This window comes from Marmota marmota, unplaced genomic scaffold (genome assembly GCF_001458135.2).
Source record: "Marmota marmota marmota unplaced genomic scaffold, marMar, whole genome shotgun sequence".
NCBI lineage: Eukaryota > Metazoa > Chordata > Mammalia > Rodentia > Sciuridae > Marmota > Marmota marmota.
The window spans coordinates 5,667,457-5,688,854 of record NW_025999941.1 but is presented as its reverse complement, the minus strand read 5'-3'; the positions used below and the strand labels follow the sequence as shown (position 1 = coordinate 5,688,854).

At 38.5% G+C, this 21,398-nt stretch overlaps 1 long non-coding RNA gene across 4 annotated transcripts in view; it reads right to left on the bottom strand.

The window, feature by feature from the left end:
- Positions 1-15,525, bottom strand: part of LOC125616248 — a 34,162-nt gene extending 18,637 nt beyond the window's left edge. For 2 of the 4 annotated variants that reach the window (XR_007346858.1, XR_007346857.1), the window contains exons 1-3: positions 15,380-15,525; positions 15,142-15,221; positions 11,194-11,281 (exon numbers count right to left, since the gene is read on the bottom strand). This is a non-coding gene — a long non-coding RNA (uncharacterized LOC125616248). Of the gene's footprint in view, positions 1-1,532; positions 5,121-9,122; positions 11,282-15,141; positions 15,222-15,379 lie in introns of those variants that run through there. The other 2 variants (XR_007346856.1, XR_007346855.1) reach the window with 2 other exon arrangements.
- Positions 15,526-21,398: the final 5,873 nt, after the last annotated feature.

The window sequence follows — 21,398 nt, the reverse complement described above, 5'->3', positions numbered from 1 at the left end:
GATCACATATATTCACATAAATATTCATGTACCTATACTCATTCATATTTACATTAATGTACATATTCAAATATAGATATTAATATTCCAATAAATAATAATTATCTTCATATAAATTTTTATGCCTTCTCCATTCATACTCTGAGGATAGAACTGGAAACAATCTGGATGGGAAATCATCAGAAGGACTGTACATGTATACTGTATTCATATTTATATAGATTCATCTATCTAAATCCTTCCACCTATCTAGATTAATTTATCTATCTGGATTTATCTATCTAGATTCATCCATCTATATTCATCTATTTAGATTCATCTATCTAGATTCATTTACAAATCTTCATCCATTTATCTAGATTCATCTATCTAGATTCATTTATATATCTAGATTCATCTATTGATGTTAATCCATCTATGTAGATCAATCCATCTATCTAGATTCATCCATCTAACTAGTTTCATCTTTCTATATAGATCCATCTCTCTAGATCCATCTGTATAGTATCTGCCCCAGTATCCACCCCAATTTCATCTTTTTAGAGTATGAACTGGAACATTCTGTAATGGGATCTCATCAAATGGAGGTTATATTCACATTAACATTCATATACATATAAATGTATCTATCATTATCATATTATGTACATGTACACATGTATCTTCATATTCCTATTCATACACTTTTCATGGAATATTCATATTCATACACATGGTCACATTCATGTACATATTTGCATCCATATTCATGTACATGTATATGAACACATACTTGTACATGTTCATATTCATATACATGTACACATTCATATTTGATGCATGTTTGCATGTACATGTATACTTTCATATTCATATACTTGTACATTCTAATATTTGTACATATATTCCTATTCATGTACACATTCATATTCGTATGCATATTTTACATGTACATATACTCTCATATTTGTCTATTTGTGCAAGTACATTTTCATATTTGTGAACATTTATATTCATATGCACATTTTGTACATGTACATATTTATATTTATATAACATGCATGTATCTGTACATGCATGTATTTATATTATATATAAATATACATCTGTACATGTATATTTATAACATACATGTATCTGTACATGCATGTATTTATATTTGTACATATTAGTATCTATGTTCATTTTATATGCATATTTGTGTACATATTTACATGAATATTCATGTGTGTTCATATTCACATATTTTTATATTGATATTCATGTACAAATCTACATGCATACATATTTGTTGAGAGCCACAGTCCAAGGGGCCCCAGCAAACTTCCAGCTGCCAGCTGATGATTGGCTCACAGCGGCCCCAGAAAACTTCTAGCTGCCAACTGATTGGCTCCTCTGCAGTGATGCTCATTGGGCTGTTTCCCCGCCCTTTCAGACCACGGAGCTGCTCATTGGGGGACTTTTTTGGCTCCGCCCACATGACCCAGCCAATCAGCCTCAAGAGCAAGAGGGGTCAGGGAGGTTGAGAGGCTTGGTGGTGGCAGTTGGGCTCTGAGGTTTTTCCTAAGGAGCTGTGTGGTGTGGTTCTAAAAATAAAGTTTGTTTCTTTTGACAAGTGGCTCCTGAATTGTGCCCAGCCAGACTGGGGCACATATTCATATTCAGGTTCATGTATATTCACATAAATATTCAGGTACATATTCTCATTCATATTCATGTTGATGTACATATTTATATATACATATTCATATTAATTCATATGATAAATATATTCATATACATATTAATGCTTTTTCCATTCATACTTTTGAGTGTAGAACTGGAATAATCTGGAATGTGAAATCTTTAGGACTGCACAGAAATGACTCCCCAGATTGGGTGGATTATACATGGTTCTACCCGCCCACCCCCCACCCCCATGGAGGGTATGGGAACCTGTGTCCCTCAATATGTGTAGTACACAGGTACCTATTTCTCCTGAGAAACTACTCCCCTCACTTTTGGGACGGTACGGAGTTCTATTCTCTCATTTGGGCACAGCGTACCATACCCCATACTGAGCAAAAGGCACTGGAATATTTCATCTTTAGATTGATCTGTAGATTCATGTGTAGATCCATCTGTAGACCTATCTATAGATTCATCTGTAGATACACATATAGATCCATCTATCCATACTTCATACTATTAAGATTTGAACTGGAATATTCTGGAGTGTTATCAGGTAGACCATACAGTGAAAGTCCCTTTATCGGGTGGAAGATAAAATCAACTTACTAGGTGGAGTTCATGGGTATCTACTCTCCTCATGGGGTGAAAGACCCAGAGACCTACTCGCACTTGGGAACCAATAGTCCTCCTGATGTGGGGGGTGTGGATAAATACTCACCTCCTCCAGCAGAGGGCAGGGTGATCCATTCCCCATATAAGCAAAAAGCACTGGGATTTTATCTATATATACCTGCTTACATATACATGTACATTTATTTGTATATTCATAAAGATATTCATACATACATTTATATTCATATATCAAAATCACAATACTTATGTACATGCTCACATTCATATTAGTATATACTATTCATGTATATATTCATGCACATGTACATATTCATATTCATTTACAAATATATGTACATATTTATATTCATGTAATTATATGCACATGTACATATCTTATGCACACTGATATTCATATTCATGTACATGTGCTCATTCATATTCATTCATGTGCATGAACATATTCATACATGTAGTCAGGTATGTGTACATATTCATATTCATGTGTATGTTCATATTCATACATGTATTCAGTTATGTCTACATGGGTTCATATTTGTGTGCATGTTCATATTCATATACATTCATATTTGTGTACACGCATGCATTTATATTCATATTTATGTTAATAATCATGTTCATATTTGTATTCATATGTACAAATATTCATATGCACACATACAGGTTCATGTTCATATTCATGCACGTTTATGATAATATTCATGTATGTATTAATAACAATATTCATACATACATATTCATATTCATGTTCATATATTCACACACATATTCACGTGCATATTTATATTCATATTGATGTCCACATTTATATATATACATATTCATTTCATGCAATATGAATATATATAAATATTTATGTGAATTATATCCCTGTGTCTTCTGCTCAGAATAGGGAATGGATCACCATGCTGTCTGCTAGACTATGTGAGTCCATGCCCTCTGCCCCATAATGGGAGTATTTCTCCGTTGGTGTAGTGCTGTTGCAATGTTTTTCAGCCCATTTGGGGAATACTTTCCCATGCCCTCCACCTGGTGAGGGGAATAGAACCATGTATTCTCTACCTAATCAGGGAGTTAATCCCATCTAATGATTTCCCATTCCAGAATATTCCAGTTCAACTCTCAATGTATGAAACTGAAGAAGACATAAGTATGTCATATGTGTAGCTATATGTATAGATATGTTAATATATTCATACATATATACATGAATATATGTATATGTATCTAGCCCTACGCTAGATGAAGGGAGTTGATCTCCACGCCCTCTACCTTGTGTTAGGAATTGTCCCCATAGGGGGTGTAGGATCCTGTGTCCTTCACCCCATGAAGGGAGGGATCTTCATGTCTTTCACCTGGTTAGTAAAGTAGAACCATGCATCCTACACCTATCAGGGGAGTTAATCCCTGTACATTCCTTATAATGTTTTCCCATTCCAGAACATTCCAGTTCAATCCCTGAAGCACGAAACTAGAGAAAACATGTGTGTGTGTGTGTGTGTATATGAACATATATATGAATATACTACATATGAATCTATGAACCCATATATGAAAATATATATGGATATCCCTGTGCCTTTGGCTCAGTTTGGGAAATGGATCACTGTGTTCTCTGCTAGATTAGGGGTGTAGATCTCCATGCCCTCCCCACTGAGGGAAGTAGGTCCCTGTGTCATTCACCCCATGAGGGAGGTGGTCCCTATGTTCCCCACATAGTGAGTGGAGTAGAACCATGTATTCTCCACCTGATCAGGGTAGTTAATTCCTATACCCTCCATTTGGTGTGTTCCCATTCCAGAACATTCCAGTTCAATCCCTAAAGTACGAAACTAGAGAAAACGTGTGTGTGTGTGTGTGTGTGTGTGTTTTCATATTTAAGTAGTTATTGGTAGGGTCCCTCAAGGGCCCTAGGAGAGATACCAGGGACAGCTAAGGGGGAGAGGTCCAGGTACAATGACATCAGTTAATTGGATGATGAAATGAAACCAGTGAGGCATCCAGCTAGAATCTTTGAAAGTTTTTTGTTTTCTCAGTGTGAAGAATTCTGCCCTGAGGTTACACATGGGTGTACATACCTGCTAGTACCCTTCACCCACTGATCCAAAGCTCCTGTTTTTATATAGGAATATTCAGGGGTGCAATGTTTAGATTATGAGAGCTAAATCTAATATGTACAACCTCATTTGAATGAACTAACTGGATGGTAACTGTAGGCAGTGCCATGTGACTGGAAGAGGTGGGTCACTGAGAGAGTGCCTTTTTAAGGGTTCTTCATCTTCCCTGTGGACCCTTCCCCACTCTCTTGGCTTCCTGGCCACCTGGAGTGAAACAGCTTTTGTCTACCAAGCCCTTCTGCCACAATATCCTGCTTCATCTTGCACCCAGAGCAATGGAGTTGGCTAACCACGGACTGAACATATGAAATCGTGATCTAAAAATAAGTTTTTCCTCCTCTGAGTTGTTCTTGTCAGGTATTTTAGTTATAGCAATGAAGTGCTGACTAACACTCATATTTTTTTAATTTATTTTATTTTTTAAAAATATTTATTTTTTAGGTGTAGATGGACACAACACAATGCCTTTATTTTTTTATGTGGTGCTGAGGATCGAACCCGGGTCCCGCCCATGCTAGGTGAGCACTTTACTGCTGAGCCACAATCCCAGCCCAAATAATGTTGGGCTTTAAGTATTGCCCTATTGCATCATGGGAGTGACAGATTGAGGGGATTTGGGAGTTCTTTTTGGAAGAGGCAATCTTAAGGTTTAGAGAGTAAAAGTGTTACTGAAAGCTTGGCCCTTGTCCCTGATGCCAATCCAATAACGAGGATAAGGTTCTGAGAAAAAGGAAAAAGAAGGGTTATTGCTTTGCTAGCAAAGGAAAAACACAGATGACCCCTGTCCCAGAGACTGTGATTCTGCTCATCAGCAGGAACAGGAGGCTTAAAACAAAAACAAAAACAAAAAACCTACACAACACACACACATTTTTTAGTTGTAGATGGACACAATACCTTTTATTTGTTCATTTATTTTATGTGATGGTGAGGATCAAACCCAGTGCCTCACACATGCTAGGTGAGTGCTCTACCACTGAGCCACAACCCCAGCCCAGAAAAGGAAGCTTTTAAAGAGGTAATTTAAAGGCTACCTTCCTTAAATTCTCTGTTGGAGTTTTAATTCACTTGTTAATTAGGGAGATAGTAATTTCTGAGATCTGGTACCATCCCCAAAGTCTGGATTACTTCCTTCCTAGGTGTGTGTGCTTAAGGACACACAAATCTACCTAAAATGGGGAAGAAAGGTAATCCACTGTTCCTGAGATTAGGGATGAGTAGGGAGAGAGGAAGAAAGAAATATGTCCATTTTAAAAATAAGTTGCAAGCTGGGCACACTGGTGCACCCCTGTAATCCCAGTGGCTCGGGAGGCTGAGATAGGTGGATCACGAGTTCAAAGCCAGCCTCAGCAAAAGCAAGGCATTAAGCAGCTCAGCGAGACCCTGTCCCTAAATAAAATATAAAATAGGGTTGGGGATGTGGCTCAGTGGTCAAGTGCCCCTGAGTTCAATCCCTGGTACAAAAAAAAAAAAAGCTGCGGTGGCAAAGGCTATATTCAAAGCATAAAGTAGACCACTGTTACAAAAGTATATTTTGGTGGTTTAGAAATGGAAAGGTTAGTGTGAACATTTGAAGGCAACTGTGCTAAGCTGTACAGAGGTTAAAGTCCTTCACAAGAGAAACAAATTAGAAATGTCATGATATAGAGTTTGGTGGAAAAATTATGACATATATTTGAATAAACTATAGAGAGGGCCAGGTTTCAGAGCTTTGCTGGGGACAACTGTCATGGCCTCGAATAATAATTTGCTTAAATTTTTTGAGACTTAATTTCTTCATCTCACTACCTCACCCTTAGAGGGTGGTAGTGAGAATTAGAGAAGTATGTAAGATATCCACTGGCCCTGTGGAGTGTGATAATGGGAAGATACTGCCATGAAGTTCTTTTAATAGAGTCATACTTTCTGTTGGTAGCCATCAGTAGCTACTCTTACATGAGACCGCACGTCTCATCACTCAGCGATTTTTATAGAAGAGGTGGAAAAAAACCTGAAACATAAATTAGTTTACTTTTAGTACTGGGGATTGAATGCAGGGGTGCATCACTACTGAAGGGAAAGTGAGGAATGAGAGATGGGTAAGCGAGACATGAAAGATGGAGACCAGGCAGAGATACACATGAGAGTTTGTCAGAGCTGACAAATAAAGGCCATCTCACTATAGGAGAGAAAGGCAAAACAGGCTTGAGTTCTGGGACTTTTATGGGGGAGGCTGGGTCCTAATGCAGATGGTTAGGGTTGGGTTGGTATGAGGGAGTGGTGAGTCTTTTTCAGAAAGGCCCTGGGGCAGGAAAGTGAAACTTTTTCCTTAAAATGGTGACTGTCATTTAAGATGGCCATCCAAATGCTAAGCAAGGACCTTATGATATCTCCAGCCCTTTTCATTTTTTGAGACAGTGTCTAAGTTGTGATCCTTCAGTCACTGGGATTATGGGAGTGCACCACCACACCCTGCAAAGTCACCCTTAAAAGAGTTTTCCAAAGTAAAGGGTAGAAAATTATCTCTGGTTTTCATTTTCTACACTGTTATACAAGATTTGATATCCTCATTGATTTTGTGTCATCTTTATTAAACTTAGGTCCTTGTGGCCTAAGGGATTGTGTCCTTTTAGGATGATGGTTCTTAAATTGAGGTCATAAGAGTCTTTGAAAGTATGAGAAAAGTGTCATCCAGAAAAGCGCAGTCCTATTTCTCTTGTTATTTCATAATCCTCTATGAAAGGATTATGAAATAACAAGGAATGTAGGAATCCCTGCACTGGGATATCACAGCTAAATATAAGCATCTGTTTGTGATACATGGGTTACTGTGATACTTATCATGCAAAGATCACACGGTTATGATTAGTAGTGTAAAGAATGTTGAAAAGCATGTTGGGCAATGGTGTTTTCATTGAGTGAAATATTTCCCTTATTTGGTTAATTTTCAATCCTATAGGAGTATTGAAGTATCCTTCAGCTGGATCCACCAGTTGTTAACAAGGCTTTAACTGTCTCTGTAAATATACATTTTTTAACTAATTGAAAGTAAATTGCATATATTGTGATACTTTACTGTTAAGCACTTCAGGGTATATTTCCTAAAAGTAAAGATGGTCCCCAAGAAACACAAACCATGATCAAAATGAATGGTATAGTTTAATGATCTAATGTTTTGGGTGAAAGCATTCAAATAGAAATCAGACATATGCTGAGATTTATTTATATATTTATTTATTTAGTACCAGGAATTGAACGCAGGGGCACTTTACCACTGAGCCACATCCCAGCGGGGTTTATTTATTTTTCTTTTTTTCTGTACGAGGGATTGAACTCAGTAGCACTCACCACTGACCACATCCCTAGCCCTATTTTGTATTTTATTTAGAGACTCTGTCAGTGAAATAGAGTCTCTCTGAGTTGCTTAGCACCTCACTTTTGCTGAGGCTGGCTTTGAACTCAGGATCCTCCTGCCTCAGCCTCCCAAGTTGTTGGGATTACAGGTGTGTACCACCATGGCCCACATGAAGTTTTATTTTTGTAAAGGGAAACAGCTTCTTTTAGTACTAATTTTTTTTCAGTGACCTCAAAACAATTTTCCACACTTTTGCAAATTTTTAGTATGCAGTTGAGGAAGCCATGAACACACTATTGTGAAAGAGTAAAGACCCTTACTCTAGGATTGTCAACACTTAGTGCAGTGCTATACCCAGAGTGCCTAGCCACATGGGGAACACCTGGTAATTTTTAGGCAAATGGGTCTCATGTATAATTTTTCACATTTAGGAAAAGGAGATGATCTGGTTCAGAACTGCTTTACCTGTACATGGTTTCCAGTTTCAGTGCAGAAAACTCAAGTGCACTGTCTCCCTTTTCACAGAAACCAAGAGTTTCTATCTTTAGCCACTATAGCAACTGCAATAACAAATCCCAAACCAATTTCTATTGCTCCAGAGGTATGAGCATCAAGCCTGTTGAAGAACAAAACTAAAATAAAACTCAGGGGCGTGTCACAGAGAGTGGGATTAGCACAAAACTTTTAGTCATATTTACATGGATCATAGAAAAATAAAGAAATGTAAAGACATTCTCTTTCTTTAATATAAATTTTTAAGCTAGATGTTATGTGCATGCCTGTAATCCTAGAGATCTGGGAGGCTGAAGCAAAAGGATTGCAAGTTTGAAGCCAGTCTCAATAACTTAGTGAGATGCTGTCTCTAAATAAAAAGTAAGAAAAAAAATGCTGGGAATGTGGCTCAGTGGTAAAGTGGCTCTGAGTTAAATCTCCAGTACCAAAGGATATGTATATAAAATGTTTAGACTGATTTGTCAAGGATAGCAGTATGAGAGGAAAAAGCTACTCGATTGTTTGGAGGACTGTAAATGTATCCTTAGAACACTGAGTATACAAATTATCACATGGACACTAAGGGATATATCAAGTGTAAAATCTCTACAAAACCTTATCTAAGAATACATTATGAAATATATTCTTTTACACTAAGCATGTATAGTTTTCAAATGTTTCCTTAATCTGCATTATTATAATTTCAAATTAAAAACACTATAATTTCTTAGAAGTCTTTTTTAAAAAAATATTCTTTTTTAGTTATAGTTGGACACAATACCTTTATTTTATTTATGTATTTTTATGTGGTGCTGAGGATCGAACCCAGCACCCCACACGTGCTAGGTGAGCGCTCTACCACTGAACCACAATCTCAGCCCTCTTTTTTGGAAGTCTTACCTTTGACAAGGAAGGTAGTTTTGAAGCAACAACAAATGTCCATAGTATTTGCTCCTTTGCTTAGCCTAAAATCCTAGGCAGTTGTTGGTACTGGAGATTGAACTCAGGGGTACATTACCACTGAGTCATATTCCCAGCCCTTTTTATTTTTAATTTTGAAATGGGATCCTGCTAAATTGCTTAGGGCCTTGCTAAATTGCTGAATTGACCTTGTGATCCTCCCTCCTCAGCCTCCAGAGTTGCTGGGATTACTGGCATGAATCACTCTGCTTGGCAAGGGCAGTTGTTCTTGAACATGGTAGAATACTGTGTAGGCAGGGATTTGGGGAAACTAATTACTAAAACAATAAAGAGGAATATACTCTAAATTAGATTGAGATACAATGAAAATAACCAATTTCAGTAAGCCACTACCAAACTAAATTGGAAATAGGTAACAACTATAAGCTATAAGATTCCCAAATGGCTGTTTCATGGCCACCCTCAGAAGCTAACTGAACAATCCTGTGGGTGGGGGACTTATCCCATAGTCCTAATTTGGGACACAATCAAATAAGCCATAGAATATCTCTCTTCCTGGAAATCCACAATGCATACTAGCATATTAAAGATACCAAGAAGTCCTATAGTAAAGATTGCTAGGAAACACTGGGTTAAACAAAACTAAATAACCTTAATCTGAGTATTCTTAGGAAAACAAGTGCCTTAGAAAAAGTTTTATCCCTGAATATTTTCATCTGAAATGTGGCGCTAAATTTAAAATTAAAGGACTACAGAAGACAGTCTGGAAATATAGTTCTCTCTCCACATGCTGGAGAATAAGGGTACACTATATTCACTATTCTACAGTTCCTGAATGAAGATAAAAATAGCAAGGTAAATGCCTTTGTTTAGCCATATGCCTTCTGGTGCTCAACAAAAACCACCTGGGGCATTAACAGAAACAGTCCCAACTAGCCCCAGCACTACATCTTTGTGGTTTTTACTGTATGACTGCGCAGCATTGTGATTTCTAGGAACATGTATGTCACAGACTAAGTGAGCCATGAACCTGAAGTGTCTAGTTTCATGGGGTCTAAGGTAACCTTCAATGCAGCCTCTCTGCAGGATACTGCCATGGAGTCTTATCAAATTGTTCTAAAAGCTAAAAAACCACAATTTTTCTTTCCTTTTTGAAAATCAATTTTATCACATTAATATAAGATATCTTCTTAAAGAAAACACACTGCTTACTATGCTATTCTACCCTTCACAGTGCTCATACTCTCTGCTTTTCCTTTAGTCAGGAAAAGACTGATAAATGAATAATATGGTAAGCTTTTTTTTGGGTCAGTGTGGATTTCTGCCAGATGCTGGGATTCCTGTAGGACACAGTGAAGTGCCACCATCTCTACATCTTATGGTAAGAGCTCTTAAGCCCTCTTTAGTCTTTGACACTTAAAGAAAACCACCCCCTCCATAGAACCCTTATAGAAAGGCTGATAAACACCTACAGAGTCTTGTGATACAGATCAAATGCTCCAGAGTGATTTCATATGTGACTGGAGATGCAGTTTAATATCACATACTTATGATAACAAATATCCAAAATCAAGTGATAAATGTGACAATATTTTAAATCTCCTATCATAATGGAGTGAATATATAAGATATATACAAAAATAAGAACCTGGACAAATCACTGAATGCAATTTGGGAGAGTAAAAGCTCTTTATTAACTTAGAAAAATAAAATAAAATAAAAACCTAAAAAAATTTCCATCCTGTAAAGCTATTTTTTGGGCTGTAACCCAAAACTCCTTTTGGAAGTTGCATTATAATTTTTCAGACAGTGGTATCCTACTTAGTAAATCCATTTGCATTCTGAATGACTTTAAATTTTCAAATGCCTTCCAAAAATGCTTAATTTACAGAAATACGAGCTAAGTATAAAAAGACCAAGTTCGAAAGTTATATTTTAGAATAGTTTCCCTTTTCAAATTTGGTTTAAAATAGACACTAATATTTCAAGAACCATTCCTTAAAAGACCAGTTCACACAAACTAAAAACCTAGGCAAAAGTTCCTACCTGTTTAGTAACAGCATCTACGTCTCCTAGCAAAGTCACAGCACCAGAAGAAGACCATTATTTTCCAATTCTTCTGCACAGATGTCAACTTAAAAAAGAGAAAAAGCTGAAGAACAAGTCATGTTTATTCTTAAAATATTTAACAAGTCAATTAAGGGGTTGAGAACATAACTCAGTGGAAGAGAACTTGTCTAGCATGTATGAGGTCTTGGGTTCAATCCCCAGTACCACCAAAAAATCAAAAACCAAACTAAAAAACACCAAGAAGTCAATAAAGGCTGAATAAATAGACTGTGTTATATGTAAAATTTAATAAAGAAGATGTGATACTCAAGAAGTGAAGTAAAGTAAAATAAAAAGGGCTGGGAATGTAGCTCCTCAGTGGTAGAGTACTGGCCTAGCATGCTTCAGGCCCTGGTTCAATCCCTAGTACTTTAAAAAAAAAAAAGTAAAAATCCTTAGATCTATTCAAGTATCATAGTATAGAGAACCTCATCATCTTCCCTCATTTTAAAATCTACTCTATGGAATTCTGGTATTGTCCCATTTGAGCTGATCAATTACAGTTTTGAATCTAACCTCTACTGAGCCAGGTTTGGTGGCGTACACCTGTAATACCAGTGGCTCAGGAGCTGAGGCAGGAGGATCTCAAGTTCAAAGCCAGACTCAGCAACTTAGCAAGGTGCTTAGCAACTCAGTGAGACCTGTCTCTAAATAAAATACAAAACAGGGCTGGGGATGTGGCTCAGTGGTCAAGTGCCCCTGAGTTCAATCCCTGGTACCAAAAAGAAAAAAAAGAAGAAAAAAGAAAGAAAGAAAAAATTCTACTGAATTACATCATTAAGGATTCCTACCTAGAGCAGGGGCTCTCAAATTTGAGCCTGTACTACCTAGTGGGCTTATTAAACCATACATTGCAGGAGTCCACCTTAGTTTCTGATTTCATTAATTCTGGAATGGGGTCCAGAAATGTGCATTTCTAACAAGTTTCCTAGGTGATGCTGATGCTGGTAGCTTAGGGACCACATTCTGAGAACCACTCTTAGAATATGGCATGATTATTCCATTTGCTCATAAGTTCCATTTCTGGATGGCCTTGGATAAATGAAAATGGATTTTGCAAAAAGGAATAATTTAGCTTCCCTAGAGGTGATGCATGGTACAGGTCTTAGGTTCAAGAACTTGGTCATCAAGAGGAGAATGCTGGGGCTGGGGATGTGGCTCAAACGGTAGCACGCTCACCTGGCATGCGAGCGGCCCAGGTTTGATCCTCAGCACCACATACAAACAAAGATGTTGTGTCCGCCGAAAACTAAAAAAATAAATATTAAAAATTCTCTCTCTCTCTCTCTCTCTCTCTCTCTCAAAAAAAAGAGGAGAATGCTGAATGTTTCATTTTAATCTATAATCCTACTTAAAATTCTTTTCTCTACCTTAAATATATCTAAACATGAAGAAGAGGCAAACTGTGCTTTTCAAACTATTTGAAACTTGATTTTGAAAGGTTTTCTGGTCAGAAGTGTAACACTACATTTTCTAGGTTTGAAAAGGCAGCTTACTTTGGTACCAGTAATTATGTTAGAAAATTTATAAAATCTACTTTTGTAAAAATAGAAAAGGTTCCTTACAAAAGCCAAGAAGAAAGCAGAGCTGATAATGGCTGAGAAGGAGAACAATGAACCACAAATAGCTCTCATTTGAAATCTCTTCTGAGTACCTGTGTAAACTTAATACATGGCTGTTATGTTGGAGGCAGCCCAAATGTAAAATCCAACTTAGTCTCTCCAATTGCAGAGGCCCATTTAAAAAAATCTGATATAACACAAAAAAGCATATTTGTATTTCTTAGTTAAATTATTCTGCAAGTATCTCTGAAGTCTAAATAGTTTGGAGCTTATTTATACTTTAAGCTTACAAATTAGCTTAAAGGGTAAATCTGATCTTTTAAACTAAAGTAATAAAAATCCTACTCTGTGTAAATGCTAATGTACAAGATGAACTAAGTAGAATAAATATGGTAGGTGGGGAGAAAATAGCAATTGCAGATAACTCATTAAACATCAAAAGGGATGGGGCCAAACCACATAGGGCAAACAGGGTTGTGAGCCGCCACATAGGTAGTGTTTCTCTTAGGACAGAAACTGTAAATTTTATTTCATTTGTTTATTATGTTTCTAACACCTTCACTTTAGATAATGTGGAAAAAAATAGTGAAAGTATAAAGAAAACTCCAAAATAACCCCATAATAATGTCAACTTGTAAGCTATTATTAGTGCCCTGGGCTCTTTTCATACAGTCTTTTTTGATATGCAATTTTTTTTCTATAAATGAGTTTATATAATACTGGCTCATACACTTTTACTTATTATAAATGTTTTACTTTGTCATTAGTTCTTAAAATTTTTAAAGGCTACATTTTTTTTACACATATACCACAATTAAATATTCTTCTCAATTGCTGGATAATTTTTGGTATTAAGAGCACTGCACCGTACATCTTTATGCTTGAATATTCTCTTTCTTTTCTTTTTGTGCTGCTGAAGATGAAACCCAGGGTCTTAAGCATGCCAGACAAGTGCTCTACACTGAGCTACATCACCAGCTTTAAAAAAAAAAAATTGAGACAGGATATTCCTAAATTGCCTAGGATGGCCTCCAATGGCAATCATTTGCTTCCATTTCCCAAGTAGCTGGATTATAGGCATGTACCACCATACCTAACTTGTGTTTAAACCTTTCTCTCTTTTTTTCCTCTTGGTAATGGGGATTGAACCCAGGAGTGCTTTACCCCTGAGCTACAACCTTTTCCTTTTTGAGACAGGGGATCACTAAATTGCCAAGGCTGCCCTTAAACTTGCAAGCCTCCTGCCTTAGTCTCCAGAGTAGCTTGGGGGTTATAGGTGTGTGCCACTTTATGGGGTTCTACTGTGTAATTTTGGCAACTTACTTGTACATTGGCTTTCTCATCTATAAAGTGAACATAATTCAGAGCATTGTTGTGAAGACGAAATCAGTTAATACATGTAAAACACTCAGAATAGTGTCTGAACACAGTAAACTCAGTAACAGTTGACTTTACAACAGTCTGCCTACTTACTAGCCAAATATGATCATTATGTCTTGATTACTCCAAGAATCTGATGAAAGACAATCAAATCATACCCAACTACACCCTTCTCTTTAACACAAACATACTCTTGAATGTCTTCTGATCCTGTTGTCATATTCCTTCTGAATCATCCTGTCATTTCCTTTAATTCAGGCACTAAGTCTTGGTTGCCCAATGGGCATATGTGCTGGATGTCCCACATGCATCTCAAACTCACATTTCAAATTGAATTCATAACCTTTCCCTTCCAAATTGGCTCTTCCCTGTATATTTCCCAGTCTCAGTCAGCGGCACTATGGTCCACATAGTCAAGCAAATCCCAAAGAGAACCAGTCACCCATTCTGTACTACTACATTTCCTATTTAAGTATATCTTGTTTTTTTTCTGCATATCTTGCCTTTATCTTCTCAGAATTCGATCAAATTGAAGGTCAAAACTACACCTCATTCCTTCTTTATATTTCTCTCTTCCACCAGTTATGGAGCACAGTATCCAAAACATAGTACACATTCAATAAATGTTTTCTGTATGAAGACAGCAGTGGCAGGTAAACTCACTTCCAGAAAAACAGTAAAATATAGCTCGTATTAATAGATCAATCACTTCATCTTCTCTCGATAAAAGAACAGAAGGTTCTCCCAACTAGAAAGACTAAAAGTTAGAAGTAAGGGTATAGCTCAGCGGGAGAGAACTGGCCTACCATGCATTTGGAAAGCACTAGAGAAATGGTAAACACTGAGTGTTTGCAATGAACAGGTGCTACTATTATCTATCATTCCCATAATGCATTCGGTTACCAGAGTCCTTACCACTTGCTAATTCCTCATCCCGACATACCTGATGTCCAGCTCCTGGGATGCAAGGGGGATGTCCGTGGTCACCGGGATGCCTAGGACGCCAAACACGAATTCCACATCCTGCCGGCAAGAGAACAGGGAATAAACTCCCGGTCCCACCCACTTCGCGCATCCTCCCCTACCTAGGGGACGCCAAAAGGAAACCTCTGTAAGCCTCCACCCACACCGCCCCCACGATCTCCTGTCTCCAAGACAACGCTTGGGTACCCGGCGGCCACCTGCACCGCGCTAATGTCGCTCCACTCTGTGAAGTTACTTTCCGGCATTTTCCACCTAAAAGTTCAAAGCACTCTCGCAGCTGACAGCCAAGCTGACATACAGTCGCCCAGCAAAACAAACCCAGAGCCTTTCTCAGGCCGCTCTTGCTGCCTCTGACTGACAGCAGGGTAGCCAACCGCTTTATATAACGGGACGGAAAAGGCGGGTCTAAACCAGTCTGCTCCGGGCGAGGTGTGATATGAACCGCCCTCTTCCCGGCCTAAGGGTGTGAGAAGGAGGCAAGACTACTAGGAGGCCTCGGCCTATCCTGAGAAGGTAAGAAGCCGTAACTCGGGAGCTTCTCGCCTACACCCCGCTCCACTGTCCTGACACGCTTCTGCACTGGTAGCGCTAGCGCACGTGGGGCGGAAGGAGGGCCGGGCTTCCCCGAGAAGGGGGCGTGGCGCAAGCCCGCTCCCGGACCCACCTGGGCTGTTCTAGGGGTTTGAGGCCTGCGCAGAGCTTGCGGGAACTCAAGTGGCTGGAGCACGTCTAACAGAGAAGTGGTCTGTGGGTCGTGTTGTCTTGCTGCTAAATCCTCTGGCTTCATAGCTTGTGCATTTGCACTCCATAAATCATAGTAATTCACGTTACTTAAATCCGCAAGCAGAAATATACTCTATCCCAGTTTCGTAGGTGACGCTGGGATTCCATGAGGAGAGAAAGTAACTAGCCCAAAGCCCTGAGGCCCTGACTCTACTCTTCAGACTCTACTCTTGTCCGCTACCCACTCTTTGGCCCTTGGGATAGGAGAAATTCAACCCTTGCTGCTGACTCATCACTCTCCAATACTATGTTTCCAATTCAGAAAATGCAGCTTTTCACAATTTTTACGCAAGTCCCTACCTACAACCAGTCTTGATATGCTGGAGTTCGGGACCCCCAAAAGACCACCAAAAGACCACCAGAGTCCAAGATCATGTAAGCAGCAAAGAGGCGTTTATTGTGAGCTAGCTCTGTCCTCTGCGCACACAGCAACTGGTGACACTGAGAGGCCCCCAAGCCCAGGGTTTGCAGCAGTTTTATACACTCTTTGGGGGAAGGCAGGGACTTTACATACATCATAGCATCTCTTAGCAAATTATCACACACCACGGGAAAATCAAACAACAACTCTTAACATTGATTAGCACATTCACTGGCACAAACAAGTTCGTCAGGGGTAATTGGTTAGTACAAGAGGGGGATTCTTTCGAACTGATTGGTTTAAGCCACGAGGGGAGTACTGCTGAATTACATGGTTTCCTGACATGTTATCAACCACCATAAACTAAGGGGAGGGTCATTTGGCATCCCAGGTATTTTCCCTGTCTCATGCTGATTGGTGGTTGCTAGGGGGTTGCTATGGGTCCTCACCTAGCCTAACTGAGTCTGGGACCTCTGGCACCACAGATCTCTCCTGTTATTTGCAGACAAACAACTCAGCAGGGTGGGTATGTGCTTAGGAGTGCTCTGTGGGGTTTTCCAAGGACAAGGGCCACACCCCCTTCCTTAGACAGGCTTTGCTCTGAGGTAGAGGCTGGTTTCTCGAAAATGGAATCACATCAGTTTCTCAGTCTCTGATCCCCATAGCCTTTCAAAACACTACAGTGGGAAAGATGTTTCGGTGTGCAATTTCTGAGGCTGTCTCAGTTATTAGATTGCTTCCTCAGTATCAATAAACATAAAAATAGCTAATCTAAAAAGTTAAAAAAAAAAAAAGCTTAAAAAGCTTAAAAAATTAAGGTCACTTAAAAGTTAAAGAAACCCCAAAAAACAAAGTCTCCAATTATATCAAAAAGTGGAATTCAATTTTTTTGAGATTTTGTAATATTGTTAAACAAAAACGTCAGTGATAGAGGGCAAAGAGCCAATATGAGTGGGGGACAAGTCAGGTCAGTGAAACGAACGAGAAGCACTGAAGTGAAAGGATTTCTAAATCTAGAGATTTTCAAAGTGTAGTTCAGGCCCTTTCAAAAAGCCTTCCCCTCTTTCAAAAACTTTTCTTTCAAAAACTTTTTCCTTTCAAAAACTCTTCTCCCAACCCTAAGCAGAGGAAAATTAAATGGTTGCCACCCTGTATAAGGGGCCCATCTAAGAGGGAGATTTTTTTTTAAGTCTCTAGAGTTCATCTAAAGAGTAAATGCAAACTTTGCATTCTACTCCAGAGTAGAATGTCATTTTTGACATATAAATGATACTTATTAAAATCTAATAAACACAAATGTAAAACTATCAAAAGTCAAATGAGTTTTGACAGTTATGTACACCTACATAACTTCTACCCAAAATAAAAATATTTTAAACTGCTTATCTCTCAAGCAAAATTGACATTCCAGAAAGATGCAAAATATTTTTCTGTACTTTGAATAATCGTTGGCACAGGTTATCCTGCCTCTGAGATACATGAACCCCATTCCCCTCCACCATGTACAATTGTTTATATCAGCATTGCATGACAATTTCAACTCTCTGTGCATCAGAATCACTTAGAAACCTTTTTTGAAAACATGGTTGCTTGGTCCTACCCCAGGACTTGTTGTTAGACCACGACGCAAGAAAAGACCACTGACTCCAATTAAAATCAAATTAAAGCAAGCTTATTATTTCTACCGGCCGGGCTATCTTTCCCATCAAAATCGTGGGAGCCAAGGACAGCGGACAAGCTTCCTTGCAGCCCAGTTTTATAGCCCAAAAAGTTACACAAAGGGGGGTTACAGATAACAAAACTCTGAGGAGCATAACACAAGTTCACATTTTTGCTGGCCCCAACATCAGAATTTATGGAGGTCTTAGAGACTCATAGAGGGTTGTTATCCGGCCAGGGAAGGCCAGAATTTATGAGGCGTCACTAAGGTTTAGGAAAGGGTTGTTATCTGGTCAGGGAAAACCGGGCATGGGTGAGTTCAGGGCAGGGGCAGGCATTCCAATCAGCTTTACAACATTAACTAATGGCCAGGCCATACAGACATCCTAATATTTTTACAGAAAACAGAAATGAATCCTTCATAACTTGTGACAAGCTGGCTTCTGATCTAAAGAGAGAATTAGGCTAGGTATATCATTGTGAATCAGCTTCTTGGGACAAATTAGGTACTTGTTTGTGTGTGTTTGTTTTTTAATTTTTAAGGTGTAGATGGACACAGTAACTTTATTTTATTAATTTAGTTTTTATGTGTTGCTGAGGATTGAACTCAGTGCCTCACATGAGCTAGGCAAGTGCTCTACCACTGAGCTACAACAGCAGCTCTGTGTGTGTGTGTGTGTGTGTGTGTGTGTGTGTGTTGAAGCAGCTACCTGATTTTGATTTGGTGAGAACGATTACCTCTATACTAATGCTGAAGGCAGGAGTTTATAATTAAATGTCTGATTTCCTAACTATTACCAAGTAATACTGTAGCAGGGAATGAGGGTCAGGACACAAAAGATCTGGAAGCAATACTTTATTAGTGTTGCTGTGGCCCAGAGGGATAATTTCCAAAGTCTGAGTCCTGAGTACCACAAAGCTTTTACTTTTATACATAAGCAAGTTTGAGTACCTCAAGGCAAGGGAGTTGGTGCAGTTCTATTGGAGGGTGCATTCTATATTCCTTACATGGATGCAAGCTTGTCAACAGCCTAGGGACTCTTAGCTCATACAACTTAAAGACCTTTACTGCACTAAGCCTAAAGGGGGATTGTTCTGTCCCCATTGCTTTGTTTCCTGCTTCTGCTACTGCAGTTATCTTTTACAGGTATCTGTTAGACACTGCAAGCCTCTATGGTTAAATGTCAATAAGCAGAGCTGTTGTGTGTCAGTGTGCAAAACCACAGCCTGTCAGCTCTTAAGCTGCTAAAGTTCCTATTTTTCTCTACCGCAGTACTGTTGATTAATTTGGACTTACAGGTTCAAGACCAAACTTGTTTCACATTGGCAGCACAAGCTGGATAGATGATTGTCAATTCATGGGATCTTGTGTCTGCTTTCCTGTCAAAAGAATCACTAACAGAAATACTCTATGAAGTGCAATGGAAACTGAACTCTGAGTTGAAACAATTCCCTAGGATTCAAATTAAGTGGTTTTGTAAAAGGAGAATTCCTTACCTGGCTATATACTGCCAGTTAGCAAAGAGAAAAGTCATTGAGATAGTTCTTGCTTTTACTTTTACCTCTTTCAGTTCAGTTCAGGGTGCAGCCATCCACTGTTCACTGGCCTATGATGATTCAGCAGGAGTGGTGAATCCTACCCCCCAGGATTAACAGGACCAAGGAGCAACTCCTTTTCAATACAATTGTAGTTAAAAGATCCTAGGATCTGGAATTTATCCAAGGCCCTTTGAATGGACTTCATAAGCATTGACCATGTTCTTTATTACTTTTGTTGGCAATAGGCATGGGTTTTTTATTTGTTTTTGTTGACTTATTTATTTTTTAAAGAAGGAATAAGCCTAACCTTTTTTTCTCCTAAAGAAAAGGCTGTTATTGATAACATCCTCTCCAAAAAGCAGAGCCAGTCATCCAAACCTGCATGTTAATTATTTGGGGTTATAGATTTCAAGTTAAGGAAAGGAGCTATTTGACAACTCTCTTTCATCTGGGTGGAGACAAGATCTAGGCCCCAGGTAATTTAGTAAGAATAGTAAATACAGTGTCTAGAGAAAATATACTATCAGAAGACTGCAGCTTCTATAAGCAGTAACTGCTTAGACCCACAAATTATGATAGTACATCTTAATTTGAGTAAACTAACAAAGACACTAAGAATCCTTGTGATTATTTTAAAGCATAACACTAGATGAACTTATGGGAAATGTCCTCACAAACAATCTTTTATCAAGATGTGAACTGTGCCTGGCTTGGTAGTGCATGCCTGTAATCCCAGTGACTCAGGAGCCTGGGGCAGGAGGATTATAAGTTTGAGGCCAGTGTCCACAACTTAGTGAGACCCTATCTCAAAATAAAAAAATAAAAATGAAGTGTGCAAATACTGCCAATGTGCTGGCGATGTGGCTCAGTGCTTAAGTGCCTCTAGGTTCAAGCCCCAGTACCAAAAATTAAAAAAAAAAATATTTTAAAGGGAAGTGTATAGTTATCAAATGAAGAAATGAATCAGGGTTATTTGTGATGACATTATAAAATGGCTGAAAATGAAGTTGGCTGAAATATGAAAAAATTGAAACGGATTATCTTAAAAACAAAAGTCAGCAACAAGAAAGAAACTCTGGGGCTGGGGTTATGGCTCAGCGGTAGAGCACTTGCCTAGCAGTGCTGGGATCGATCCTCAGCACCACATAAAAATGAATAAAACAAAGGTATTGTGTCCAACTACAACTAAAAAATAAATAATTAAAAAAAAAGAAGGAAAATATGTGAGGCACACTGTATTTTAAAATAACACTTAGGGCTGGGGTCATAGCTCAGTGGTAGAGTGCTTGCCTAGCATGTGTAAGGCACTGGGTTCGATCATCAACATCACATAAAAATAAATAAATAAAATAAAGGTATTGTGTCCAACTACACCTAAAAAATAAATATTAAAAAAGTAACACTTAAAACTATACAGCAGGAAATGTGATGTAGGAAACATGTCAAAAGAGACAAAGCAGGACATAAAATAATGCAATAAAATGGTTCTTTGAATAAAACAGGTTTAATTGATTTTGTTTTCTTCTCATTAATGGACTGCAAAGTACGAAAGCTCAGGGATAGTCTTGAAGCAAAACAGGTGAAAAGCAACTTTATAATGGAGCCATCAGTGACAGTGGACAATAACTGGATCATAAGAACTCCCAATGCCTCTTACAGGGTGACAGGCACTGAGAGTTTTTCCCAGTGCCCTCTAACCTAGAGAAATGTTGGATTTTTGCCCCTGGCTTACACTGACAAGCCCTTAACCTTTGCTCTGCGTTTTTTTTTTTTTTTTTGAGAGAGAGAGAGAATTTTTTAATATTTATTTTTTAGTTTTCAGTGGACACAACATCTTTATTTTATTTTTATGTGGTGCTGAGGATCAAACCCAG